This window comes from Chenopodium quinoa, unplaced genomic scaffold, assembly GCF_001683475.1.
Source record: "Chenopodium quinoa cultivar QQ74 unplaced genomic scaffold, ASM168347v1, whole genome shotgun sequence".
Classification (NCBI taxonomy): domain Eukaryota; kingdom Viridiplantae; phylum Streptophyta; class Magnoliopsida; order Caryophyllales; family Amaranthaceae; genus Chenopodium; species Chenopodium quinoa.
In genome coordinates this window covers 4,748,230-4,762,146 of record NW_018743979.1, presented here as the reverse complement: position 1 = coordinate 4,762,146, position 13,917 = coordinate 4,748,230, and positions in this window count along the sequence as shown.

The window sequence follows — 13,917 nt, the reverse complement described above, 5'->3', positions numbered from 1 at the left end:
GAAGCCGTTCTCGAATCCTTCAGCATACTCTTCCTTGGTGTACAGCCGAGTCTCCAACAATTTCTGAGCAGCTTCAAGTTCATCCTTATCCTTGGAGGCTCCCTCTCTCTAAGTCTACAGCTCGTCTCTCAGCTTCTGGATTTCAGCCTCTAGTTCAGATTACTTTTTCTGGGACTCCTCGGCAGCGCAAGCAATCTGACCCTCCAAGTCTGCAGCCAAGAGACGCCGAGTCTCAACTTCCCTCTACATTCGCTGCTTGATGCGTGCCTTGAAGTCAGCGATGTTGTCAGCCTCATACTCTTGGATAAGAGCATGACCTTCGTCCAACCAAGGAAAGACGGTCTACTCCAAGCCTTGGCAGAAGTTGAGAAAGTTGGCGCTCATAGACTTCATATCCGCTTTAAGAGCTGAGGTAGTTTCCTCGGCATCTAGCCTCTTCACTAGCACTTAGCCTCTTCAGCTTCTTCAACTTTGGCCCTCAACTCGTTATTCATTTCCACCGCTAGGAAGTGGTTATGAACAACATGCAAAAATATAAGCATAAACCACGAAATTTCAGCCGAAGAATGGTACTTAAAGAATCCTCGCAAGAAATCAAATGCTTAAGTGCGAAAGTTCACCTGCATTAATAGCTTTTGGTTTTCCAGAAATGGGTCCGGCACTTTGGCAAGAGGCTCAGACACCCCGAATGTTGCGCCAACGATCCAAGCTCGAGCCTTGTTCAGCTCAGGCAAGTTTGAAGTGTCGCCGAAGAACTCGGTCACCGAACTGCGCCTGGACTCAAAGATGTTCCGAGCATGTTCGGGAATAAGGACCAGGGGGGTTGAGCTGAACCCCATATCAGCTGACCGGAACATCCTGAAGGAGCCAGCAGTCGAGGTAGAAGGTCCATCAGCGGTCTTAGCTTTCTCAAGTTCCTTCTCCACCTCGGCCTCCTTTGGACCTTCCTCACTCAAAATTGGCGCGTCACCTCCAGCATCGACGAACGGCGAATCTATTTCCCTCCAAACCTCCTCGGAGAAGGCTTCGGCCACATGGCCGGGAGCTGAAGGGGGAGTCTTCGGCAGGGCGGCCTCCTCGACATGAACTTTTGGAGGAGGAGGGGTCTTCTCCTTTTCGTCCTCAGTTTTCTCTTCCTCGGGCCGAGGCCTTTTCGCGGGAAAGACAGGGGCGCGAAACTGTCTAGGATGGACAAGTTGTCTTTTCCTCTTTTGTCCCGCCATTCCTTCGTCTGAGGAATATTCTGCGGCAGGATATACTTCGGTTGGATCTCCTCTGTTCTCTTCTCCTTCATCAGACTGCAACAGAAGGAACGGGGGGGGAGGGGGCAAGAGACCAGTGTAAATGTAAGGGCAAAAAAAAAAAAAAAAAAAAAAAAAACAACCAAAGACTTCAAGTCAAAGCTCAATACTTAGACAATTATCACAAGCTAAAAAGTTTAGGAAGAAAGAGCAAAGCAGCCGAAGTCCTATAATTTCACAAATTCTAAGTAAAAATTTCACAAATTGAAAGGGGCATCAAAAGCTCACCGAAGTCGCCAATAGACGCTCGTCTTCAGAATCCTCTCCTTCTTCAGCTACTTCTTCCCTCAGCCCAGCAATTGAGGTAGTAGGCTCGGCTACGCTTCGAGAAACTATAGCAACGATAGTAGCAGCAGCGTATTCTTCAGCAGAGTGAAGAAAAAAAGGATCAATCTTTTAATACCAAGGCTTCTGCCTCTAGTACTCGAAAGCACTAACAACTTGAAGTTTCCTTGAATGCAGGGAAAGAGCCCGGTCTTTGGACTTAGTGATCTTCGGCGTATTTGTGATCGGGTTCCTTTCTTGGCTGATCCCAAGAACTCCGTAGTCAACGCCTGAGTTTTCTTCGCACAACTTTGAAAAGTCAAAGGAGTAAGAATTAGTTCGGCTAAAAGAGTTAGGCAACAAAAATCAGAGAACAATAAAGAATTAAAAAGCCTTCGGCCCCATCCGAATCCCTTACCGCCTTAGCGAGAATCTTCTCCTGGAATATGTAATGACAACAAGGCAACCAAATTCTCGGCACATTCGTCATTCGACCAGTAGCCCCGGGCATATGGTTCCGGCCAAATAGCTCCATCTGGCGGCGATCGACATCGCTGAACTCATCAGGGCCGATGCTAGACATTTTGGGATCTGGTTTCCTTAGATATCGGGGACCACCGAAAAAGTTCGGATGATTTTCGTCTGAGGGTACTCGGATCCAGATCCACTGCCCCCTCTAATCCTTATCCGAAGTGTCATTCGGATAAGTCGAAAGAAACCCCCTTTCATCCTCGATTCTGCCACCACCCAGGGCCATGCCATTCGTTAGATTGGGTCTTCGGCATGAGCTTATGAATGCAGCAAAAACAGTGCACGCTCGGCTCCAGCCTGTAAAATAAGCAGACCCGGAGAAAGGTCATAATCCTTCGGACACTCACAGCAGTCAACTGGGCCAAGGATATGTTGTATCCATTCAGCAACTTTACGATGAAGGAATGGGTCGGAAACCGAAGCCCGTACTATAACTACCAAGTGTAAACTCTGATATACCCAGGCAGGGGTCAATGAATCCTATCATCAGCACAGGGCATCCGGCACCAATAGCCGTCCTCCTCCATGATGCCATAATAGATCTCAAGCTGCTCGGCAAAATAGTACTTGGCGCTATTCTCAATCCCCAATGAGTAGGGCGCCACATTCATTATGCCCTCGTTCTCTCTAACATCAGTCCACTCCCGTTCCTCAGGAGTCAATGGCCTTGTCGCCGAAGTCTCTCTTCGGCCAGAGGTATTGGTTTTGGCTGAATCTGCTGGGGGTATGCTAGTCAGGGGCATAGCTCTCAGCCAGCACCCCTCGAGATAGCGGCTGGCCCAGTCCTAGAATTAGGATTCTTACCGCTGAGGAAGGGCATCATTGCCAAAGGGCGATTTCGCCTCGGAATCAGCTGCGGCGCTTCCTCCTCTTCTTCCCTAGCACTCGATTCAAACCCAGCTTGTCCCTTTCCCGAGTCACCGGCCATTTTAAATCGACAAGAGTTCGTAAAAATAAAGAGAGAAGAGTGTTCGAAAAACAAAGAAAACCGAAGAAATTTCAAGGAAAATTACCTTCATTAGATGCGAAATTCGCCGATCTTTAAGTTCGGAGCAACAGATTTCACTTTAAAAGTCTCGAATTGCTGGGAATGAGTAAGAAAAGAATTCGGGTTAAGGGTTGAAATCGAAGAGAAGCTGGGTTTGTATGAGCAAGAAAGATTAAAGTGAGGTAAGAATTGTGGTGCGAGTGGCTTAAATATTTTCCGGAAACGAGATTGTCGGAATTAACGCCGTTGAAAACCCCACTAATTCCACTTTAATTACCGGTTGTTCGTATCCCTCTCTAAATTAACTACCCACTAATCTTCTCCACCTCCCCATTACTTTTAAAGTAACGGTTATTATCCTTAATGACCTCTCAACTTCTCTAAATTAAAATTATTATCATTTGCTTCCCTCCAATTTTGCAAGACAAAACCCAACCCATCATTCCTCCGAGTCGGGTCTGGGGGGCAAGTTGTTTGGGTCCAATTACTCCTCTATTGGGCCTGGTTCACAAATGATATAATTCGAAGCCCAAAAGCAAGGTTCAACCTTCCAGCCCAAATGTTAGGTCGGTCAATGGTCCGGTCAACGTGGTCAGCCCACTTGACCTCAAGGGCCCAAATCATCTAATTGAGCAAAGGTATAAAAGCCCTCATTTACCTCATATCACATTCATTCACAATCAGTCTCAAACACAAAATCTCTTGCATAGCTCATTCTCTCTACACTGTACTGACTTCGGCATCGGAGGGGCCTTCCTCAGCACAACCCCCGAGGCTAGTTTACGTGTGTTTGCTATGTTTGGAATCCTTGGCCCAGTAATCACTCAGTCCAAGATTCGTCTTCTCCTACAAAAGGACCTGCCAAAGGTCCCATTGTTTTCATTCGAAACACGGGGTATTACACTTAAGCCATTGGACTCTAGAAGATTTTTGGACTAGTTAATCTTTACATGGGACCAAGACATTAAAAAGACTAATTCGAGACACAAAGACTAAAGAACTAATGCATGAGACAACCTTAACGCATGACATAATGTAATGCGGGTTTCGACTAAGACGACAGACTTTTAAACGTGCCACAATCAGGATTTGATTTTTTGAGAGAGAAGTCTCGACTCGATCATATTTAAGAGAAAACTTGGCATACACTAGGAACCAAATCTCGAATAGATTCTTTTATTAGGATAAGACTAAGAGTCGAAGCTCGCTAAGAGATAATTAAGCGCCTTTTCAGATTCATGCAAAGAGCCTGAGCTCGACTTAGATAATTATGAGCCAAATAAGATCTTGGTTTTTTTTTTTTTTTTTTTTTTTTTTTGAGGAAAAATAAGATATAAGTGGCAAGCCGCAGATCGATTGAAAAACTCAAGGCCATTTCAGATTTACGAAAAGCAGAGCTTAAAACCCATTCAGCTTTAATCAAGAGCCGAAGCTCAACTTTTGAGAATTCAGGGCCAATTTAGATCTAAGCTAGGAAGAAAACTTATTTTGGGGATTTAAACCATTTTAGAAGATTTGTGCACTTCAGGGCCTATTTAGGAATAGGAGAGAGTTAAAGCTCAACCTTAGAGAACTCGGGGCCATTTTACAGTCTATTCAAGATTAGACAAGAGGCGGAGTTCGACTTAAAGTTAGGGGGAAGAAGAGAATTGCTTTTGAGGATTCAAGGCCTTTTTAAGGTTTCGGCAGAAATTCAGAGCCAATGTAGAGTCACATCAAATTTGTGTGGAGCTAAATCTCGACCTTTAAGAATTCAGGGCCTTTCAAATTGGGAAATTATCATTAGTAACACTTAGTTGAATGTTTTGTCATTTTCTCTTTAATGAAAAGTTAAAAAAAAAGTTATTACTTTTAATAATCATGTATTATTGTAACAAATCTTATATTTTTTCGAAAATTTTGACTTTTGGTACCATTAAAAAACCCCATATTAATTTTTGATACCTGTCTAAAATTTATTTTTATTTTACTACTTATCAAATTTTAAAATGCAGCTTTTGGTATTACTTAATGGATTCTGTTAGTGATCAGCTATTCAATTTTTTCTTGTTTTATGTGCTGGAAAAAGTTCTGTTAAGGTTTTAAGGGTCATATTAGTCCTTAAAGATCCAAATTGAGCTTAGAATTGGCAAAAAAAAACAACGTAAGTGCCTCCTTTTGCGTGTCATAAAATGTATCGATTTGCGTATCATTAATTTTTGTAGCCGCGAAAATTGTTCTGATAAGGTTTAGGGGTCAGGTTTTGCCCTAAAAACCCCAAATTGAGCTTGGAATTTGTAAGGAAAAAAAACGTAAATGTCTCGTTTTGCGTGTCAAATTGGGCATTATTGGACACGCAAAACGACACACTTACATTATCTTTTTTTCCAATTCTGAGCTCAATTTGGTCCCTTAAAAACTAAACCGACCCCTAAAACCTTACCCGAACAATTTTCGCGACAAAAAAAAATAATGACACGTAAAACGAGGCACTTATGTTATTTATTTGTTAATTCCAAGCTCAATTTGGATCCATAATGACTAAACCGTTCCCTTAAACCTTAGACGAACAATTTCCGCGCGAAAAATATTAATGACATGTATATCGATACATTTATGACACGCAAAACGAGGCACTTACATTATTTTTTGAAAATTGATTCATGCTCAATTTGGACCCTTAAGGGCTATAATGACCCCCAAAACCTTAACGGAAATTTTTTCCGGCACGCAAACGAGAAAAAAAATTATTTAGCTAACCACTTACGGGACCCTAACGAAATCCGTTAAGTGGTACCAAAAGCTATAATTTTAGAATTTAATAGGTAGTAAAAAAAAATATCTAAATATATACCAAAATCAAAGTAGGGTTCTTTGGTGGTACCAAAATTCATAATTTTTTTTTTCTTATTAATTTCTTAACCCCCCAGTTATTCATACACCCACTTTCGTCTAATCAATTTGAGTTTAATGGCTTCAACCTTTCAAATTTTGCTGCACATATTTGAAATTCATCTTTGTATTTTGGCAAGTGCGGCATAAATCTTCGTCAGAAACTTATAGAAAAAAAAAAACTAGGGGGAATTTCATCTGACTCTTAGGAGAATTTAAGAAGGATTTTCATCGGATTTTTGGGAGCATTTTGATAGATTCTACATACAATCGGAAGCACAAATTTGGGAGGCTTCTAGCATAATTTTGATAAGAGATACTACACTTTGGATCCGTATTCGAACTTTTGATCATCATTTTAAGAAATTTACAATCTTTGGCGTGAATTAAATTAAAGCTAAGTATGTGTTTATTTGTGCTTTGTATATAGTTATACTCTATTGCTTGGATTCGTCGGGTATAATTCTTATAGCTGTTGTTTTGTTTGTTTATTTGTGTGTTTTGTAAATGGGTGATGATATAAAGTTACAATTTTAATATAGGGGTAAAGATGTTAATGTTATAGTTGATAATATTAAGATTAACATAATAATCATAAAGTATAGGGATAAGGCTAAGGGAAAAAAAAAATTACATAATAATCATAAATTAACTATTACATACCAAAATAAAGTCTTAACAAATTATAAAACACAATTAAAAAGAAATAAATGTTTTAAAATAAACTTTCATAGTCTTCATGAGTCAAACAATGTTTGAAGAAGCATTTGGACTCTCATCTAAGTGTTCAAGTTCGGGCGAGGTATGTGGTGTGTCATCATTATCCCCTGCCTTAAGCTTCATAACTGATCCACATAGCACTTCCATTTGAGGATCCATATTTGGTACAAGAAAAAGGATAGCAAATTACAATCAATAATATATGACATGTACTAAAAATAAAAGTTAGAAGTATTGTATTACTTCATTACTCGTATATTAAATCATTTATTACCTTCCCCAAAGTCCCAATCCCTTAAGCAAATGATAGCCTCCACCGTTTCTGATTTTAAAGAACTTCTATAACAATCAAGCACCCGACTTCCAGTACTAAAATCTGATTCGGAGGCCACGATTGATACAGGGACAGCAAGAACATCCTTAGCAATTTTAGCTAATATAGGATAACGGACGAATAAGTTCTCCAATAAGACAAAATATTAAGGTTGGTGTCTCGAGGGATAAGTGGCTCTTCATAATACATATCAGTTTCAGATTTGATTGCCACACTTGATTGCTCCATAGAGAAACTATCAAAATCTTATATACCAAGATTAGATTACATGAGTAGCATGACACAAAAAATCAGAAAATAAGAATCAGATTATAATACAATAAATTCAGATTATATGAATATCAGATTATTATCAAGACATGCAATCAACATCTATAACTTCTATAATTTATGATTTTCATATAATAATCTTAATTTTTAAAGTACAAGGGAACAAACGAACAAGTCACTAGTGTTTACCATCATAAAATCATCACAAGCTTCATTGGCAGCATGGGAAGCATTAGTAGTGGGAATAGCTTTGCTTGATGAAGAATGAGAGGATTCATAAGCCTTGTACAACCCCCGTAGAGCATCCTTAATCTTAGAGAACTCAAGCTCATATTCAACACTATGATGACCATATATCCTCATGTAACCCCAATTGCCACATTGCAACTTATATCATGGATCCAACACCGCAGCAACAACCATAAATGTACTAAATTCTGACCAATATTTTCCAAATTTCTCATACATCTTACAAGCCATTCTTTGCATAAAAAGATCTGAACTTTTCATTTCATTTTGTAACAACAATCTAACCTGCAAGACTCTATGAAAGTAGAGATTGGAAGTTAGATATTTGGTACTGGAAAAGGCAAGTGTGACATCATGAAAAACTTTCAAAAACTTGCATATTTTCTCTACTCTATCCCATTCTTCCGTAGAAGGACAATGCACATAATTGGCATCAACTTTTTAAAAGTGAATTAAAGCTTTTTTAAAATACAAAGCACAATCAAGCATCATGTAAGTTGAATTCCATCTAGTAGGAATATCTTGTTGTAAACTTCTAGTAGATTGAATTTCAACATGTGATACACAACTTAAAATCCTTTGTTTCCTAGCTTGTGAACTCTTACAATACTTGGCACTCTCTCTAATCTTATACACAGCACAACACCTTACATGAAAAAATTCCCCACCACTAATCAACTCAAGTTCCCCTTTTAGATTTTCAACAAAAACATCATTTGAAGAAGCATTATCTAATGTAATTGAAAAAATATTTTTCTGAATACCCCATTCCTTTAATAAACCATACACATGATCACATAAATGAATTCCTGTATGGGGAGGACTAATGTAAGGAAAGTTCAAGATCTTTTTTTGCAAACACCAAGACTTATCAACATAATGAGTTGTTAACGAAATATAACCATCGGTGGTTATAAAAGTCCAACAATCAGAAGTCAATGCAATTCTACTACAAGTTGAGCCCAAAACCGCTTTTAATTTCTCTTTCTCTCTTTTATACATCTTAAGCACATCAGATTTGATAGTATTTCGAGTGACAGGTTTGAAATCAGGATGCAAATAATTAAAACATCTCCTAAAACCCTTGAACTCTACAAACTGAAATGGCATATCATGCTCCACAATAGCAAAAGACAATAATTCACGGAAATAATCAGCATCAAAATCAGGCAATCTATTTCCTAAACTAGAGGATGTTTTCTCTAATATCATTTGACCAACATCCCTAAAAGACCTTCTTTACCATTTTTCAAATGACGATGAAGATTCCCTGTTCCATTCTTACTATCACCATTAAAACGTAAACCACACTTTTTACATTTGCAAATCAGATTACCATTTTCATCAGGCTCGTCTAAAACTCAAAATGCACCCAAACACCAGAAGAAAGCCGACGTTGACGTTTCTTACCAGTAAGAATCACATGAGGTTTATCAGAAGAAGTTTTCTGGTTTTTTACCCTTTCCTTTGTCTTTTATTGTAGAGTCAATCTCCTCCTCTTCTCCGGAAGAAAGCTGTTGAACATGGGTGTCCATAATTACTGCCCAAAATTATAACAAAATAAAACATTTAAAACAAGACAAAAACTAATCTAGTAGTAATTAGTAAATGACTAGTAATACAAATATACAATAATTACATTCTCACAAACTTGCAATATATACTACAGAAATAAAGTAATAAACTACATAAATGAACAACATGAAGTATATGAAGTTAGGCTGTGAATCTGTGATTCGTTATCAGGAACAGAAATGCAACATAAAGTATATGAACAACAATATAAATTAAACCTAAAAATCAGAAATTATATGAACAAGAACAACAATATAAATTAAAAATTACATGAACAACAATGTAAATCAGAAATTATATGAACAACAATATAAATCAGAACTAAAAATCAAAACATAAAGACATGCAAAATACCCTTTCCTTTTAAACAACAAATCAGCAACAAATCTACCCTTTCCCGTAATATATAAAAAAAAAAAGACAAATCAACAACAAAAATTTTAGGCATATTAAGATTATTATCAAGCAAGAGCAATAGCAAAAATCAAATACTTAAACTGTATTTAAAAAATAAAAAAGAACCCGAAACGCAAACAAAAACAATTAACAGCAAATGACCTTTGAACTTTAACGGCTTGAAGGAAGATTTGAAGATGGAGAACTGAATATCGAAAAAAAATCGAGAATGGAGAACTTGAGATTGAAAAAAAACCGAAACAAAAACAAAAACAATTAACAGAAAATTACCTTTGAGCTTTGACGGCTTGAAGGAGAGGAAGACTTGAAGATGGAGAACTGGAGATCGAAAAAAAAATCGAGAATGGAGAACTTGAGATCGAAGAAAAAACCGAAACGAAAACAAAAACAATTAACTAAAAATTACCTTTGAGCTATTGAGAGCTGAGAGTCTGAGACTTTGAGCTTGAGAGTTGAGAAGTTGATAGTTCAGATGAGAATGGAGAATTCAGCGACTTTGATTAGTTAGGGTTTCACAATGAGAAAGTGAGAAAAAGATAAATTGAGAACGAAAGAATGAAAGATTTGAGGAGAGAGAAAATGTGAAAAAAATGAAAAACGGCTGGTTAAATTTTTAGGGTTTTAAGTTTTCAACTTTCAATTTGGGCTTGGGCCAAGTAATTTTTTTTTTATAAAAAAGACTTTTTCCGGGTTATAAGGTTGGGTTCGGGTTGACCCGACCTAATTTTGACCCGAAAATAATTTCAGGTTACATGGGTCATTTTCGGGTTTAAATTTTCAATCTTAACCTAACCCATTTAATTTCGAGTCGGGTTCGTGTCAACCCATTTAAGTTTTCGTGTCGAAATTCTCAACCCTAACCCGCTATTTTTGGGTCGGGTTCGGTTCGGATCAGTTTTTTGCCACCCCTAATCTATATATGGGTTGGAGAATTTACATGTGTTTGGATTGAAGAAAATGGAGGGAAAATGGAGGGATATGATATCTTTCATTTGAATGACAAATGAGGAAGAAATGAAAGGAATTGGAGCGAAGAGAAATAGAGGGATTAAATTGTAAAAAATTGATCTCTCCAACTATGGAAAGATTTGGAAGGAAAACTCATCATTCTTCCCTTTCCTTCCTTTCTCTTCCCTCCCTTTCCCTTCCCTCCTCTAGTCTTCTTCTCCCTCCCCATCTTTTCCTTCTCATTTCTTTATCCAAACACACGGTTAATGAGCCTACTAAGATGGTTTAGACTGCTAATTTAAGGTAATTGATTTTAGGGATAAAAAAATAATATAAAAACTATTATGGAGCAAGTAGAAAATAGTAGGAGAAAGTGAGCCCTAAGAGAAATAATGTTGTTGTGGTAGAAGCTGAAGTGAGTAAACATTAATTTGGAATTGTACTTGAAAACTTTCCACCGCTTTCTCTCTCGTTTCTAGAACTTTAGCTTGTCTCAACCCAACAAGGTGCAAGGGTTCGTTGGTCTAGTACAGGGGCATAATTAGAATTTCATTTGCTAATGAACGTACAAAATACAATATACATATACCTATACACATACCAAAAGCTTTAATAATGGTTTCCGTTTTTCAGAATCTCAAAGATTTTATACCCCGTATTTTTATGCATATATTAAATTAAAATATTATTTTATAACGTATTTAAATTATTTGAAATGAATTATTTATGGTATTTTTAAAAAGGTTTATTTTAATTAAAAATTTATTTTTATTTATTTATTTGTCTTGGAAATATTTTAATTCATTATTTAGAAACTTTGGGGCATATTTAATTTATGAAAGGAAGTTTTAAAGTCAATGGTGTTTTAAAAAAAGTCAAGTGTCAATTTGAATGGGAATAGAAATCATTAAGGATAAAAGGGGAAAATAAGTTAAGAAGGTTTGAAAGATTGTATAAATACCCATCTTATGAGCAAATTAGACTTTGCTCAAGATGGAGAATACCCAAAGGTAAACTCTCTCTCCTCTTATTTTTCTCTCTCCTTAATTTTTCTCTTTTCCTTCAAACACACTCACACGCACACGCACACTAGGGTGGCCGGCCGTCACCACCACCACTTTCCACCGGCCTGCCACCGCCACCAGCAGCAACAGTCGGCAGCGTGGAGGGCAGCAGCCGCCCCCTCCCCCGTGCGTGCGGTTGTGTATATATATATATATATATATATATATATATATATATATATATATATATATATATATCTTCTTTTGTTTTAAATCAATCTATTTTTAATTAATTATTGTTTTTGGGTGTGTGTGATGATTTTATGATGTTTTAATAATGATTAATATGTATATAATTTTCATATTTGATTTTTGAATTAAAAAGCTCCAAATTGATAAACTCTGGGTTTCTAAATTGATGTTTATTGGTGGAATTTAATGGTGGTTGATTAATACTATTAAAAATAATGTTTTTAAACTAAAATACAACAAGTTTAAGAGTTTTTATAAATGCTGGAATTTTTATATAGAGACTAGAATTAAGTTTTCTCGAAGATATTTTAATTACCCATTAATTGGGAATAAAAGTAGATGGTTTTAATTAATTTCCAGTATGTTTTAGAAGATTTATAAGTGTTTTAAAGAGTGTATATATTGCTGGAAATTTATTATGAATAGGTATTACTGTCTCTTTATAATTTTGGGTTGTAGGATACTTCCAAGTGAGTGATTTCGTGTATTCGTGGCGATTTTGAGATCATATTCGAGGTACGTTCGCGTACTCGGTAATTGTTTAAGTGTGTAGAAGCATGCTAGGACTTGTTTAATTAATTCCAAGTTAGTATCATGATAAGTATTGATTGGAATTATTAGTTGGATTGATTTTGGTGATTGATTTGGAAAGCATGAATTATTTGAGGTGAATTATTGATTGGAATTAATTATGATGGCATGTTGAATATCGACCACACTTTTATTATTGGCATGATCAAGAGCATGTTTGATTAAACTAAATGTTTAATTTGGTTTGGATTATAAAAAGGGAACTTTATTATGGTTCATATAATTTTTATTGATGCTATAAGCATGAGAAAAGAGTTATTTAAGTGTCTATGTACACGAGGATTAAATTATATTTTGGCGCCTATGTGCACTTAAGGTAGGTGTTCTAAACAGCGAGGGATAGGATTTGTGGTGCATTATACGCTTAAGGTGTTATTTTAACGTTGAGGTAGTTTAAAAAGGATTCAACATTAAACTAAATGTGGTCGCTAATTATTCAAGAATTAAATTGGTATGTTTGATTGCTTGAATGATTTATGATGATTGATTGTGTTGTGGATTGAGAGTCATCACCAAGTTTAAAATATGTAAACAACGTAAAGTGAAAGAGATTACGCACCAAAACTCTTGTAACGTATATACCTCGAGTATGAACATATGAGGGGAGTTATGGAGTTTTATATTTAACCATAGCTTCTAATGGGAGTACAGGACGTTGTATTTTACTTTTTATTAATATGTGTAGGAATTCCGTCACTTATGAGTGGTTCTTTTATAATGGCACGGTTAGGTCCAGTGTTATTACCCCTTTATTGCGGCAGGTTAGGGGGAAACCTGTTCGATGCGTAATCAAATTAAATAAGCAATGAAAATGTCTATTGAATGAAATGTGTGTTGTATGCTTGTAAACAGGTGCGACAAGGTAAGTTGTGTGTTTCTAGGATGTATATATGTTAGTGTGAATCGTTTATGCTTATATACTCAGCATTGCTAAATGTGTGTATTGTACGTTTGTTTGGCATTGTCGTTATCTTGGCCTTATGACGACCTATTTCTAATGGCGAGTAGTGAGAACAAAGTAAAGAGAAGCTTTTCAAGTGATGGAGCATTTTCATGAAGGACGAATCTTGTTTAACTTCCATAAGAATATGATGTGTTTAATTTGCTTTAATAATTATATATTTGCTTATAAGACTAACACAATGATTTTAATATTTGTTTGGGTTTTGAAAAGGACCTACAATGGTTCCAAATTATAGGTTGACTACGTTTGACTTTGGTTTGATTTTACTTTGGTTTGATTGACTTTCAAGTATTGGTTTTATTTTTGAATGGTTTTTAAAACAAGTTTTCTGCTGTATCTTTCATAATTGTCTTAGCCGTTTTTACGGTGACGGTAATGTTTTAGAATTTTCTATTTCATATTTAAAGGAAAGAAATTTACAAGGAGTTACAAAAGAGCTTCCCTTTTCCATTGAAATTTCGTTTTCCCACTACTGTTGTTCTTCAGGTAGAAGCTACATCATCTTTCCGGCTAGGCTTCTTTAGGGTGTGGTTTCAAGGTTTAAATATTGAAGCGGCGACAAGGTTTTTCTTCTCTTTGATTTTAGTTTGTTTGCACTTGTGTTTACGAATTTTGGTGCGAATTTGCTCTTAATTTCA